Here is a 15,698-nt window from a genome sequence, read left to right on the forward strand (position 1 = left end):
CGCAAGCACCTCCTATCTCCAGTCTGCATCGAGACCCCCGTGCCGTCAGTTGGCCTGCGTTTCCCGATGCGTGGAAGGCTCCACATACAACCTGCGAACAGGGAGCTTCTCGTCCCTTGCGGTCTAACGAGTGATAGAAAACTTGAAGTCCTGTGAATGTTCTGTGCAAGTATTATATGTCCGTATGACTAATCAATCAGTAGTTTTCTTCATGCTCATCGAAAAACTAACTAAAAAAAAAGTCAGAGATATGTCAGGATATAAACCGCGGGGTCCTAACACTGTTTTGTGTAGCGCTATTTCGTTGACGTTCGGATGCACCATCCAAACTAAGTCATCATACTGAAGGTTATATTTGCAGGAAGCAAGGACGTGCTTATAAATGCCCCGAATGATAGGGAGGCACACTATTTCAAGTCGATATAAATATTTCTCTATAGTATATTCGAATTTACATGTTAATCCCGTTAATAGTAGTAACAATAAATAACATGGCAGAAAGAAGGAGGCCAACGCAAATGTCTAAGTTCACCTTGGCACGTTTCTGCATGCAGGCTGGAAGGTATACTCGCATACACTGCAGTTGCTCAAAGACAGCTGCAAATCAAATTGTCCGTATGGTACTTCAAATCACACAGAATTCACTGCAGAACTGCGGCGTCACAAGACGTTATTTTTTGGCCTTCAGATCATTCAAGGGTCTGGTAATTTGTGGCATATAACGGAGACGATCAATTTTTATATCGACAAACATCAGTTATCTACTTGATACGGACACCCTGCTCCTCGCGTTTGGAAACTGCAGCAAAAATTACGCGACCACGTATTGCAGCACAGTCCTGAAATATGGTAGGGCTAAGAGAATTTTAGGCCCAGAAAACACCTAAAAGTCACCCTTTAGGAACGTAGCAATGCCTTTGCATTCGCTGTCTACGCAATTCCAGCTGTATAGTTCATGAGTGATCCTTATGCGAAACCACGATGTGCATAACACCCCCTCCAGGCCACCCGACCCAGGCAAAAACTCCTCCGCTGATCAGCGGAGCCGTGTCGACTCCGCTGATCTCATAGGCAACACGGCTGTCACGTCACCCCTAATCATGGCTCAGTACATTCATCGACGTTTCTCTGCGGCGGAATAGCGCTTAATAATCAGTGGTAGACAGCATAATTAAAATTTTTGTAACTGCTGCAAATTAATTAGCAGTGGATGTGAATACGCGCGTAACAATAAAGACATTCTGTCGACAAAAATTCGTGCACATAGCACTTCAACATAACTTTTGAATCTCTTCGACACCTGCATTGCAAAGGAATATGTCGACGCGAACATGTTTTTAAAGTGATTTAGCAAATTCTTTCCTTCCTGTAACGAGATCTCCGCACCCTATAGCAGTATTTAGGATATTGCAAAAAAAAGAAACATGATGGTATACAAAATATTTTTTTTGTCAGACTGTGCATATCTTGGATCATTAGCGTTATAGTAACCGACAAGCACCCACGCGCACCATGCATTCGTGCATTGAGTGTGCTATAACATAACCCATGTTAAATTGCGCACATAACTTCGTGAGATGTATTGTTTCATCCTTTACATTCTGATTTCTGTAGCTCCTAAAAACACTCACATGCAACATATGTCAGTAAATATATTTTTTAGCCTATTTGTGTAGCCGCAAGGGTTGCGTTAGGTTGTGCTATTCGGACTGGTATACTATAGTCTTAAAGGGGCCATGACACCCAACATTCAATCATGATCTGTGTTATGAAGGTGAATGCTTGTGCGTTCACAAACAAGGTGGCGAAAGTTTAGCGCATTTGGTCGAGCACTTAATTTAATATTGAATATTTTTTTAAAGACGCGAGCGGCCTGAGAGTCCGGCAACACTGGCGCACTTGCGAGTCGTGACGCAACAAGCTGTTTGCTGTGCAAGCGTCTGCATCCTGGCGAACGATTTTGTTCCTTGGTCAGCTTGCGTGCAATCGAGGCATTTTAGCTCTCTTCAGCTTGGTATTAAAATTGAACGATTTGCAGCGGCTGAAACCATAGTAGAAGACGACGGCTATGCTCATGCAGCACATGACGTCATATACATCATGGCAAAATGGCGCCCGCCGTTGGTGGGCGGGGTCTCTCGCCGGTGATTTCTACATCTTATATTGTAGAGAAATATTCTTGTACAGTGCATTTTTCATGCATATATAGGTACAATAGATCCTCTACTTCCATTTTTCGCTGAAAACCGCAAATTGCTGGGTGACAGTGCCATGGCCCCTTTAATAAAGCACTATATTCTCAAACACTATAGCGTCCACGATAATAGTATTCATAAGTATATTAATTCCCTCTAGTATGCACTTTGCTGCATCACTCATGGTCAAAATTATGGGTGTGCGAATATCAAACTTTTCACTTCCAATCAGATTATTAGAAGGAAATGGGAATTGAATAGAATAGCTTTCGAATACTTTCGAATGCAAATAGCGCAACTACCCACTTGTGCAAAAAAAAAAATTGTTTCACCAACCAGGCAAGAGAAAAATAAGTTTGTTGTACAGCAAATAATATACAGGAAATTTATGCATTGTACAACACTATTGCTTGAAAGTGCCACATATCCAGTTATTTAAAGTTGTCATGAAGGATTCATAGCTGCTTGGTATGTTCGGCAAGCAGCGACACCGTTGTGCATGTCACTACTCCTACAGACAACGAAAACAGCCGCTGATGTGTTAATCCTGTCGTCATAGTTTAATCCTCTAAGCACGCTTTCTCAATTTGTAGGAGCAATGACAACAGATTGAGACGATGCTGACAGCAGGTGCTTTATTTTAGAATGACTCAGAATTATGCTGGATTTGCTTATCTTTGACATTTGTTCTTAACTTTGCAATAGCTTCCCATTTGTTTCGGGGGTTTGTTCGGCATAACTTTGGCACTCCACTGCAACAACGCACTCGGCCTCATGCGTAATGCCATCCTCTGGCTACTTCACTTTAATAGTGACAACATTTCGGAGGTGGAGGGGGAGGCGGGGGGAGGAGTGATGTGGCAACTTAGACTAATTTGTCTATATGTGCATCAAATTTTGCGAAATTTAGAACACGTATGTAATTATTTAGGCTGATTTCAATACTTGCTATGAAGTTTCTTGGTGTTCGAATATTTCGAATAGTAAGAGTGTCTTGCGAATGAAGTCGAATCAAATGGAATACCGAACTATTCTGCCGAGTATTCGCACACACCGAGTCCCTTACTACGGAGTGACCCCATTATATCGAGGTTTGGGCACATAAACCCCGAGAAGTGATATATAGTTTTTGTGCAGTTCCCGAATTTGAAACAGAATGTGTTTGTCGATTTCGAAAAAGTAGAAGGAATGGGCGCACTTGATTAAGGACACAACATTTGGGGTAGAGGGCGGGGGGCGGGTGGCAAATGACACTGATTTGTCTAAATGTGCATCAAATTTGGCGAAATTTAGCACAGGTGTGTAATTTTTTGTGCTGATTTCAATGCTTGTTAAGACATCTTGTGTTGTTTGAATATTTCGAACAGTACGAGCGTCTTGCGAATCCAATCAAATCGAATACCGAACTATCTGTATCGAATATTCGCACACACCTATCAAAATAAATCCGGAGTCCCTTACTATACGGCGTGCCTCCGGTAGATCGTAGTCTGGACACATAAAACTCAAGAAGTAATATGTAGCTTTCGTGCAGTCCCACGAATTTGAGACCGAGTGCACATGTGTTTGTTTCCTTCGATAGAGCAGAAGGAATGGATAATTAGGCAAGCATTTTTTTCTCTCCCAAATGGATTATCATTTATGTGTGGCAGCGTAGAACGAGCAATCACGCATGTAATACGAAATAGAAATTACCGTTTCCTCGACATCGTTAACGCTACTCATTACGTCTCATGCACGTTTCCCAACCCGTCAGCTCCGGTCTTATGAAAACAGAAAAGAAATAAAATAATAAAACGCACTTTTTAGTTTTCGCAACGTATACTGTAGAAGATATATAATGAATGAACACACGTGTAACAATCGCAATTTCTAAATATGCATGGTATAATGATAACAGTCACAATAACTCGCAAGGAGAATCTGGTGAAACGTTTCAATCAAAAATATGTACTAATGCAATAGGTAACCAGGAGATATCGTCACACAGTGATTCTGCACTTCGCCTAGCTTGCACTGACAAGCCACGAGGTTGTCACGCATCCTTCGGCGAAATCAATCAACGGCGTTGCTCATCTCCTCGGCTGATCGTTAACCCACATCCCATTTCGTGTGGTCGTCATCCTCAAGCCCTTTATTTGTGTGCGTGTGTCTTTCACCATACCGTAATGAGAACAGACGGTAGATTTATGGTCATCCGTTCGGCAGAGACAGGACTATATGACAGGCTCTATATTTAGGGTGGCCGTCGTTATTGCTGCGCACGGAGACCCGTCGCCGAGGAAAGGACAATTTGGGCGAGCTGAGACGGGGAACAAAAAAAGCAAACAAAAAGCTAGTTCCGTGGAACTAATTTGTCGAAATTAGTTCCTCGAAATTAGACCTGCAGCCCTTTTCTGCTAACTGTTTGCCCATGGAATAATACCGTACTGGTATCTAGTGGAGACATAGTTTGTTTTCATCGATCACGCTAGAGCTCCAGCCCGAGTGATATAACTACGTGGATTAAACAAAGCGAGTGTACCTCGCCTGTCGGCTCTTCTTCACATATCTGCAGCAGCCGCGCACTCTGTTTTGCATGTCTTTCGTGTTGTGTACCTGTTTTATCTGAACTTGAGCTTCTGTGAGTTGTTTGCAGAAGAGTTATTGTTATTATTATTATTATTGACTTTTTTCATAGTCCACAATCACTGTTTTTATCCGAGCTTTGCACTGTTTTGACATAGTATGGCACAATGTACAAAGTCTTCCCTTCTCCGTCCTTCCGCATAGTTGTATATATGCAATCTAATTTTTTATTCCCCTTCAATATTTCTCATGTTGTCTTATTTTACTCCTCCCCTTTTGTGTTCATTTCTATTTGTCTACGTGTTTTTGCTCTTTTTATTTCTGAAGACTGTCTGTATTATATTGTTTATTTTTATTGTATTTTTTGCGTGCGCCTGCACAAAGACCTCACGGTTGTTCCTGGGCACGTTAAATAAATGATTGATTGATTGATTGATTGATTGCTTGATTATTATTATTATTATTATTATTATTATTATTATTATTATTATTATTATTATTATTATTATTATTATTATTATTATTATTATTTTACAGCTGTATTGAGCCCTCCTTGTGTCATGTGACACACACTTCCTGTGTACCAATTTTGTGGAGCTCGTGGCATCACCAAACAATTTTCATGAAAAAAAATTATAATGGCTGTGGTTTTACTTGCCAAAAACAACGATATAATTAGGATTCACGCTGAAGTGGGTACTCCGCATTATTTTCGACCACCTGGGCTTCTTTAACATGCAGCGAAATTTGAGCACAGAAGAGTTCTTTCCCTTTCACGCCCCATCGCAATGAGGCCGCCGTGGCTGAAAACAAGAGCGATGTCCCTACGTTGCAGTTCCTGTCCTTAGCCGAAAACAGGCCAAGTCTTGCTGTGTTTACTTTTTTTATTTACTTATAATGTCCTTCAAAAAATTTCTGAGTTACTGTGTAGTAACTAACACGTTGCTCTCAATGTGGGGCATGTTTTATTCACACACGTTGAACTAAACACACGATAGCGTAGAAGTCATTAAGAAAAGGATAATACATAACAGCAAGCGCTAAGCCATGCGTAATAAAACGGCCACTCGATCATCGTCGCTACCATCATCATCCCCGCGGGTAACAAACAGCAGTAGCCAGTTTCGTATGTCCGCCGCCAAAAAAAAATATCCCACACCCCTCTCTACAGAAGAATGCTGAATTCGGCTGGTGGTATAGGCAGAAGTTAGACACAGGACATTGGAGCATCTAAAAAGTGTGTGGGGAGGAGCGGGGGGGGGGGGGGGTCAAACTCATACAAACACATCTTTGAACATGCATAAAGGGTAGTTGAACCTCCCCGTACTGTGAGCCAGGACTTGATATGAAGTGAAGGACAAGATGAAATGGGAAATGATGAAGAGAAATAAAAAGCATTATTTATATGTTCGTCTTGCCCCACGCGATGTTGGATTGGTTACCTTTTTCATTCCCCCAATAATTTTCCATTGTTTTCCTATTAACCTTCTTTTGTGCTAGTTTACCTATATTTCCCTGCCGTCCTCACCTGCGCTTGCTCTTTCTCGGCACCCATTATATACCTCGTACAGATGTTACGTTATGTCGCAGTCGTGTTACGTTACGTCAACGTATACATTTATTCCTGCTAATCTCCTCTAGAATAACATCTGCATAATCGTAAGATAGAAAACTTGTCCGTATGCAAAGAGCGTTTGGAGCTTGTCCCCTAAGAAACAGATTATTGCTCAAAGCTCTGCGAGAGTGTCTCCTCGACAGTAACAGTACGTTCTTTGCGCTCGGAATTGTTGTTACTTGCTTCGTTGCAAGGTTTCTTCTCGCCTACGTCTCTTATCTCATTCGAAATAATGCGTGGCTATCCTGGGATAAGATCTCACACAGCAAGAAAACTGCATCAGTGTATTAAGGTACGCGTATAAGTTACGCACTCGCTATTAAGCAAAAGTAACCAGGAAGCGCAGAAGGTGGAGACGACGTCTCTTTCCCGAGACATTGTTGCCGAAATAAAAACTACCTTGATCCTTGCGCTTGTCCTTGTGTTTAGTTTTGTCGTAGCCGTTGTCGGGGCTGTGCGATAAAGACGCAGCAACTAGAAGAGAAGAATAAAACACAATTTCAGGTTTGAAATACGGATTACAGAGAACTAACTAAGGGAAGAAGAACACTCCCTCAATAAGCAAGGACCTGGAATCTACAATCAAATTTTGAATCACTCGACAGATGTTCCTGCAACTGATCAAAATGGGTCATTCGTGGTGTTGAACCAATGGCACAACAATCAAGATACAAGTCGTAGCTGAAACATCCCAACCAACTTCGAATTTTCTGCCACCTGACTCAATCACTCCGTGTAGATGGCTAACCAGCGATGGTGAAACGTGTGGCTTCGGCGTTTATCGCTGGATTAACACCGACGATTCATTAATATCTTCCCCAATTTTTTGGTTAGCCTGTCCAGAAATCTTAATTGGTATTTGCCGCCCGTGCTCTCCCTTCTTCATTTTTAGTGGATAACTGGTGGACAGTGGAAATTGCCCAATTTATATGGCGCATACGTTATTGCCCGCGGACGACGTCATCTCTAGAGGAGCAGTGGTGACTAGTGGGGCTTGCCCAATTTCGGTGTCATATACGCGCTATGAGTTTTTGCGTACTTATGACGGACGAATTTTGCTTTAAGTTCTTAAAGAATGGGAAAACACATGATGACACAGACTCGCACAAGAGGCGAGCAACCATAGATCGTTGTCAGGTGCTTTTAGACACATTCGATGACGTAAAATACATCACTTGGCGAGGACACCGTAAATGCGGAAAGTTCTTCGCGAGGAATGTCCGCAAGTAGTACGATTACAACATTTGGAAACGCCGGACAGCCTTAAGCAACGTCGTTTTGTCTTTTCCTAAAGCCTCAACACGCGGTGTTCAGAAATGAGGGAATTGGCGAAACTGCAGGCAACTGAAATTATATCTTAAAAAAGAAATAGGAAGAAAATACAATGAAGATGGATACATAAATAAAGGTACGAACAACAAAGAATAAACGGAAAAAACTGCCATGAGAAAGAATACATTGCACAACTTAAGCACACTGCAACTTTTATAGGAAATGCTTCTAAAAAAAAACTCGGGAAAACAAAAGCAAGATTAAGTAAGTACTCTGTAGTTGGTACCCCCAGGAGCCTAAGGTATCCGGACGTTTCAGTGAAATGATTGCGAGCAACTTTCCTCATCAGCTAAACTCACGTGTAGTCGCCAGAGTCTTTGCTTTCTTCTCAGTATTTATTTCTTTGTGCTGGTAATTGCCACGGTTGTGTAATAATAAACGGTTGGAAGCGCAGCTCGACACTAAACTTTATACAACAGAAGAAGGCGTATTGTTCGCAAGGCGTAATGCGCACAAAAATAGGAAAACTACGTTCCGTGCCGTTAACTTAGACTTATTACTTGCGTTGGGGCATTAGCCAGAAACACTACCATGTAGTTTAAAACAGTCTCCCTGCCAGGCTTGCTTCATTTGTTTATTCCTGGCAGCTCCCGAGGCATGTAGAATATGTGCCAGCCTGGAAGCATACTTGGGTAGGACAGGAACTTAACTGACAACGTCTGCATGTAGTGGCTATAGCAATGAAAAAAATTCTGTCAGCGTGTTCCCTCTGCAAAGGTAATCGGTTTACGGACTTCCAGATTTATGTTAGGAAAGCCACGCAAGTACAGTGTCCTTACGCTTTCTCTGAAGCATCTTAAATGTAACATAGCGTTCAAAATGTCGAACGGTCGCTTATCCATTCGCCTAAGACGACTCGAAGGCGAAAACCATATTTTTCTTCTCATTTTATTGTACTGGCCCTCCTCCCCTCCTCTCCCCATGAAGTGTTCTGCACATCACGTTGTGTTTTATTGCCTCTGAGATCGGCCCCCCTCTGACCATGCGCACATGTCATGTGACGTTCTGTTATTTGACGCCATAATAACGTCATTATGGCGTCACAAAATTTGGGGATCGGTGACGACATGCTAACGTCTCTATGATCACGTGACTTATGATCACGTGGGCATATCGCGTTGATATGCCCACGGTCACTTCTCGCGTTCTTGCATTTAATGAGGCATATATATAAGGCCTCTTGATAATGTTGTCCCCACAAGGTTGTCCTGTTAATATATTCATTCAAACTGGAACGGTAACAAACCACCAGCACCACAGAACTCTTACCGCTTATTCTCTTATTCTCTTCCTTGAAATACATTACTCCTAGATTATGGCCCTCCTGGATGGCATCGGTAACATAATAATATTCTTGCTTTCGTAGTAACAAGCCGAAGTTGAAACTGCTTACTCTCGTAAATTATGTCGCCGAACATAGCAGCATACTCGGAATGTCTACGCTTCTCAACGCCTGCAAGCTGCCGGATGATTTAGACTGCATTACAAAGAGCTGCCAAACCTGCGAGAAGCTGTGCATACTCGTACATTGTAAATATTTGAAACGCTGGACTACTGAATGCAAGCTGCAAAAGTAGTTGTCGAAGTGTCATCATAGAAAAAAAAGAACAGACGTTGCGAAGACTGAACAAGAAAAACAAAACGACACCGCTGCGTACAACAACAACAACAACAACAACAACAACAACAACAACAACAACAACAACAACAATAATAATGATAATGATAATAATAATAATAAATAATAATAATAATAATAATAATAATAATAATTGTTGGGGTTTGACTTCCCGAAACTACGATATGATTATGAGAGACAACGGAGTGGCGGGCACCGGAAATTTCGACCACCTGGGCTTCTTTAACGTGCACCTAAATTTAGGTACACGTTGCCGTTGCTCAAGCATTTTCGCCTCCATCGAAAATGCGCCCGCGATTCGATCCCGCGATCTGCGGGTCAGCAGTCGAGCACCTTAAAACTAGACCACCGTGGCGGGTACCGCTGCGTCCACGTCTATCTTTCTTGTTTCATTATGACCCTGTTTCTTTATAATCTTTCCAAGTATTGCTACGGCTTTTCTCAAAACCAGGCGTGGACAGCAGCTTTAAAAAAGCAAAAAAACAGAAGTGAACGTGCCGTCAAAGTGCATATATTCGCGGTGAGCTAACGTTTCCTCTGACCGCGCGTGTGCAGCTCCCACTTTATACGCTTCGGCACTCGTGTGCATGGCCGTTGGCGGCTAATGGCGGTGAAGACGTTGGATTCGGCCGCAAAAATGCGCAAGAAGCCAAACAAAGCGTGGCCATCGCGGCGCACAGCGGTTTCTTTCGTAGCGTGGCTAGTTTGTCCAGTCGCCTAGAAAAAAAAAATAACGAAGAAAAGGACGAGAAAAAGGAAAGAAAGGCCGAAAAGAAAAGGGGACAGTTTTTCCAACGCTTCTCGGCCAGAACGGCGCGCAGCGCCGTTTCTTTACGTTTCTTCTCTATCTAGCTTGTATATATATTTTTTTCTTTTCTCCAACTTCTCTCGGATCCAGACGGCGCGTAGGCGCAATCAGGGAAGCGCATCGGGGAGAGCCTCTCGCCAGGTCTGAATACATGCATACCAATATTTCCGGCGACACCATCCTGCCTGAGCGGCCCGCGCTGAGATAAATTACGCATAAGCGCACGTATAGTCTGTGCATGCCTTTCGCTCAGAGAGCGCGGTGCTCGCCCTCTGCCTGTTTCCGAGCCCGTCGTGGCTCTTGGCGAACAGAGAGCGCAGCCGATGCCGTCACACCACCGTGCAAACGAAATGCCGCAGTTCCACCAAATTTCTTGATAACCTGATGCAGCCGCAGCATTTCTTGGTTGTTTTATTTCGTGTATTTCTTTTTTTTTCCCGCTTCCCCTTGTACATATTCGCTCACGCTGCGCGTTCTAGTTCCATTCTGCGTTCCTAGATTTAATACATGGCAGGCAGCCCTTCATACTACCCCCTGCACGTCCCCTCGCCTACACACTCACTCAGCCATCCACCTTTCGCTTCTCGGTCCAGTGGAGACGAGCGCGCCGGCGACGACGGCAAATGCGGGACAACACAAACAAAACAAAAAGAACAACACCTAAACTACACACGCGGTTACACGCGCGCACACACGTACTGCGGGAAGAGATAAGAAAACTCAACAGCTTATAACTTTCGTTATATCGTCGCCATTTTTTTTATTGTTTTCTCCTTAATTTTTCTTTTATTGTTTCTTCAGCAGGGGGCGCGCTCGCGCTCTCTTCGGTTCCTTCGTGCATGCTGTCTCCACGGTTTCTGCAAGTAATTCACGTCCGGTGTGGCCACGTTTTCGCTTATACTTTTCTTCTTGTCATAATGTCGCATCTCGTTTGTATCTTTATCCATCTCTTCTTTTTCCGTTTTCTTCCTGCAGCTTCTCCTCCGTCTCCTCTTCCTCCCCCCCCCCCCCTCCTTCCACTCCCCTCCACCCCCTTCTTCACGTTCCAGCGCATCACTAAATACCCAGCCCTCTTTCTAACAGAACAAATATTTATTTCCTTCCCGTCAGCGAGCGCCCGCACGCTCTCCTTCGCCGTCGCCCGCCGAAAGGCACCGCGGCACTCCTTCGGTATTTCACCCTCGGAGACACTGCGCGCACGGAGTTGGCGAGCGACGTACGTTCCTCGAGACGAGACGAGCCGCTCATTCGTCGTCGCAGCACCGCGATTGGAGCCGGCCGGACGCGACCCGACCTCAACGTCTTCGAGGTCATTGTTATGCAGTCAACGCCGAGTCGAAGCCTACGCTGCTGTACCCAAGACGCCGCGAGCCCCTGTACAACGTCCCCCCGAGAACACTGTCCAGCCGTGAGGTCAGTTGCTTTGTCTCGTTTTTTTTACATACTAAGCAAGCAAAAAACAAAAGCATATGTACTATTTTCGGTTAGCCCTGACGTGCCACGTATGTGACTCCCATAACAGAGACAACCGAATGAATCGAACAGACAGTTAGACCGGGGGAAGCAAAGCGGACGTTAATTGTTATCTTTAACTGCTGTGTACTAATCGAAGGTCGTGGGTTCAGATACCACCGACGGAAAGGGTGATTTTTCGTGAACTTCAATTCATCTCTATTTACGTCACAATTAGTACACTACAGTTAAAGACAACAGTTAACGACCTCTCTGCTTTCCCTGGTCTAATTGTTTTTCTGTTCGATTCATTCGGTAGTACCTAACATATAAATGAGCCCCCGAAAAAATTTCCCTTCTGTCATTAAAGAGATGCGTTAACATTGTTTTGGGCCCCACGACTCCACGCGTCTCTTTAAAGAGAGTCATACACGGGGCGAGTTAGGACTCCCCCAAAAAAGAGTCAAAGGACTTTTTTTTATTCTTTGGTGTACAAATACCATTCTTTTAGTTTGCTTCCCCCCCCCCCCCCCTCTTTCAGGCGTCAGGTGTTGAAGTTGGCACGTGCTTCTACGCGGAAGGTCGCGTAGTCTCTTTGCATTCTTGCTTATTCGATGGAACGTTCCGGCATCTCTATTTGTACTTTAATAGTGACGCCTTCGCCAGTGGCGCGAACGAGCTGATCGTTTGATCGGAATGCTTCCGGCAAGGTCGCGGCAATCGAGGCAGTCCCAACCCAATCGAACTTGTGTCTCTCCCCGGGGCAGTGTGCCAACATCACTAGTACACCCCATATACGTGTTTTCTCGGTATTCGCCTTCTTATATAGCACTCGAGGGCGCATCGATAAAAACGAAACGGCGATTTATAGCTTCGCAACCACTTATAACGTGCAATAAACGTGACGATCGGTGGTCATAACGTGAACGAAACAATTCGCTGAGCCCAATGCACTCGTGCCGTTCAATGCCCGTTAATAAAGCCCTAAGAAGACTATTAACGTGCGACTGATATCTAGGCGAAGGAAGAGAAAGCGTTTGATTTGGTATAGAATAAATGAGTTAACGGAATCTTGTTGCTTTATTAATTTTTCTTATGCTACATGAATGTATATTACTTTCCTTTTCTCAAAGTGGGACAGGAGGGAATGGCAAGGAGATTATAGCTTGTATAAACACCGGGCCGCTATCGATAAAGAAAATTGCAGGGGATGGAACGACAGCATATAAAGAAAGAGGTAGAGAGAGCTACGAAATTGCACGTAACGTAATGCAAAGTGCTACAGATATGTGAGTAGGTTACACAGTCCGCATGTCCTCCAGTCAACTGGTCCGGCGCGAAGCAGGCAGGATCGATATAGAAGCACACGCACACACGCACGCACAGTGTTGTGCGCCCGTCTGCACCTATCTGGCCTGTCAGCTTAGCGTCGTACCAGTTGTCACGAATCGCCATCAAGCGCGAATCACAAACAACCTTTTATAGGAACTTCATTGCAGGGGCAACGCGCCCAAAGTAGTCACAGTTGTACTCGGTCAGGGCCAATGTCCTATAGTACTCTGATCTTCAGAGGCGTTGTCAGTGTCAGCACACCCTCCGAAATTTTCTGAATGCTGCATACCCCACTCTCAACCTCCTTTCGGCCTTTCTTTTTTTTTTTCGTCCATGCTTTTGAAACACCGCATCGATATATTGAAATGACCATGGTGTTACACACACACACACAAATGACCAGGCACGTAGGCAAGGGGGGGGGGCGCCCCCCCCCCGAAATTCGTCCAGCCTTTTATGTTCCCGGACAATTTTTTTTTCTTTTTGCCATGAAAAGACTTTCTTTCGAATAATTAGGCATTGCCCCCCCCCCCCCCCCCGAAAAAAAATCCTGGCTACGTGCCTGCAAATGACTAAGATATTGCTTGTGCGCAGGCTCTTTCTTCTTATTTTTGTTTTACCGGGCGCGCATAACATCCCGAGAAAAGTATGTCTGGCTACTCCACTGGTCCGTTTCAGGAGACGATTACTGAGTTCAAATGAAATCAGGATTCTTCTCGATTATCAATTTACAGAAAGTCAAAGAGGTTCGGTTTAAGCTAGCTTTTAATTATTATTTATTCGCTCCTGCTGCTCTGCCACATATGTATTGGTCCAACCGCGATGGATCACTTCTAATTTAGTGTAGCCTGTCCAGTTAAGAAAAGACATGAGGGACGGTTCGCTAAGCATAGATTGTTTGATTGGCTACAGTGTAATTGAGCAGAGGAGAATCGGTATGAAAGATTAGATAGATAGATAGATAGATAGATAGATAGATAGATAGATAGATAGATAGATAGATAGATAGATAGATAGATAGATAGATAGATAGATAGATAGATAGATAGATAGATAGATAGATAGATAGATAGATAGATAGATAGATAGATAGATAGATAGATAGATAGATAGATAGATAGATAGATAGATAGATAGATAGATAGATAGATAGATAGATAGATAGATAGAGAGTTGAAACCCGCAATAACGAAATCGGCGGTGAAAGCACAAAATTTCGCTGTTGCGGGAATTTCGTTGGCGCGAGAATGCGGCAGAAAAGACATGGAATTTGCAAAAAATACATTTTAGTTTCAAAAGTCAGTAAATTTGCTTTGGCGGGCCTTACCATGCAGCAATTTCATGCCTCTCGGTCGGGAATCTCGTTTGCCACGGCACAAAGTTCGCCTCATGCACTGGTCAGTGACGGCGGCACTGCGCTGTCACCAGTACCGTCATCAAGTGCGCCTGCAGGCAAACCTTCTTCCGGCTCCGCTGGATCAGCGCGAATCGGCGCAGAATCGTACACAGCGAGCTGCACGCAACGCCGAATTCTTCGCCGATGTCCATTTTTTTTCCTGCCATTTTCCACCTAACTGATGATTGCAGGCTTATTTTCCACCGTGATGAACTTCCGCTTTTTCGTTGGAGGCGGCATCTTCGCAGGCAGCGAAGTCGGACGAAGCAATCGCAACACACAGTTCACGTCGCACCACTGAGCCAAGCCAACGAAAGAAACTCTATGAGGAGTGTGGATTTGGCTACGTAGGGCGCGATAACGAACAGGTGTTTCGGCAAGCCATCGTCATCATCATTGTCGCCAGCTTTGTTTTTTTTTTTTTTGTAAACAATGATGACGGCTGCTTCTAAAGTGCGCTGTAGCGATAGTTTTGCACAATTTAAGTGTAGCATGAATGCGTTTCAGCAGTTTTCGAATGTGGTTAATGTTGCGAGAGCAGATTATTTGCGCACTCGTGTTTCAAAAATTTCGTTAATGAGGGACTGCGGTATGAATATCTTTCGTAGTCGCGAGTTACGAAATGCATTGTCTCCTATGGGCGTTCGCCGATGCTCCGAAAATATTTCGTTGCGGTGAGAATTTCGTTCCCTCGGGATTTTGTTATCGCGGGTTTCGACTGTAGATAGATAGATAGATAGATAGATAGATAGATAGATAGATAGATAGATAGATAGATAGATAGATAGATAGATAGATAGATAGATAGATAGATAGATAGATAGATAGATAGATAGATAGATAGATAGATAGATAGATAGATAGATAGATAGATAGAAAGAAAGAAAGAAAGAAAGAAAGAAAGAAAGAAAGAAAGAAAGAAAGAAAGAAAGAAAGAAAGAAAGAAAGAAAGAAAGAAAGAAAGAAAGAAAGAAAGAAAGAAAACCATGAAGGGTATGAAGGCAACTGCGCATTATGGGCTAGAGCTGTCCTTGTAATTACTCAGCATGCTTTGTGTAAGGTGAAGGACCTCCAAACGAAGTATGCTAACAGTTATCCGCAAACCTGGTGTCCAATCAAAAAGACCAACCCCTGACGAGAATTGCCGTTCTCGATATAGTCCCGTATGTTTGCGGTGGTTGCAATGTGGGCTTCTCGGCCACTTACCTTTTTGAATTTTTGAAGGTGTATTTTATTTAGACAGGCATTGCCCGAGATGAAGGGGCTAAAGGCAGATGCAACTGCCTGACAAAGACTCCCCTTGTTTCCTGGGCTCGTCCCAAAGGGAAAGCACAATCTGCATCCAAATGACGGAGCCATTC

This window comes from Rhipicephalus sanguineus, chromosome 5 (assembly GCF_013339695.2).
Source record: "Rhipicephalus sanguineus isolate Rsan-2018 chromosome 5, BIME_Rsan_1.4, whole genome shotgun sequence".
Taxonomy (NCBI): Eukaryota; Metazoa; Arthropoda; class Arachnida; order Ixodida; family Ixodidae; genus Rhipicephalus; species Rhipicephalus sanguineus.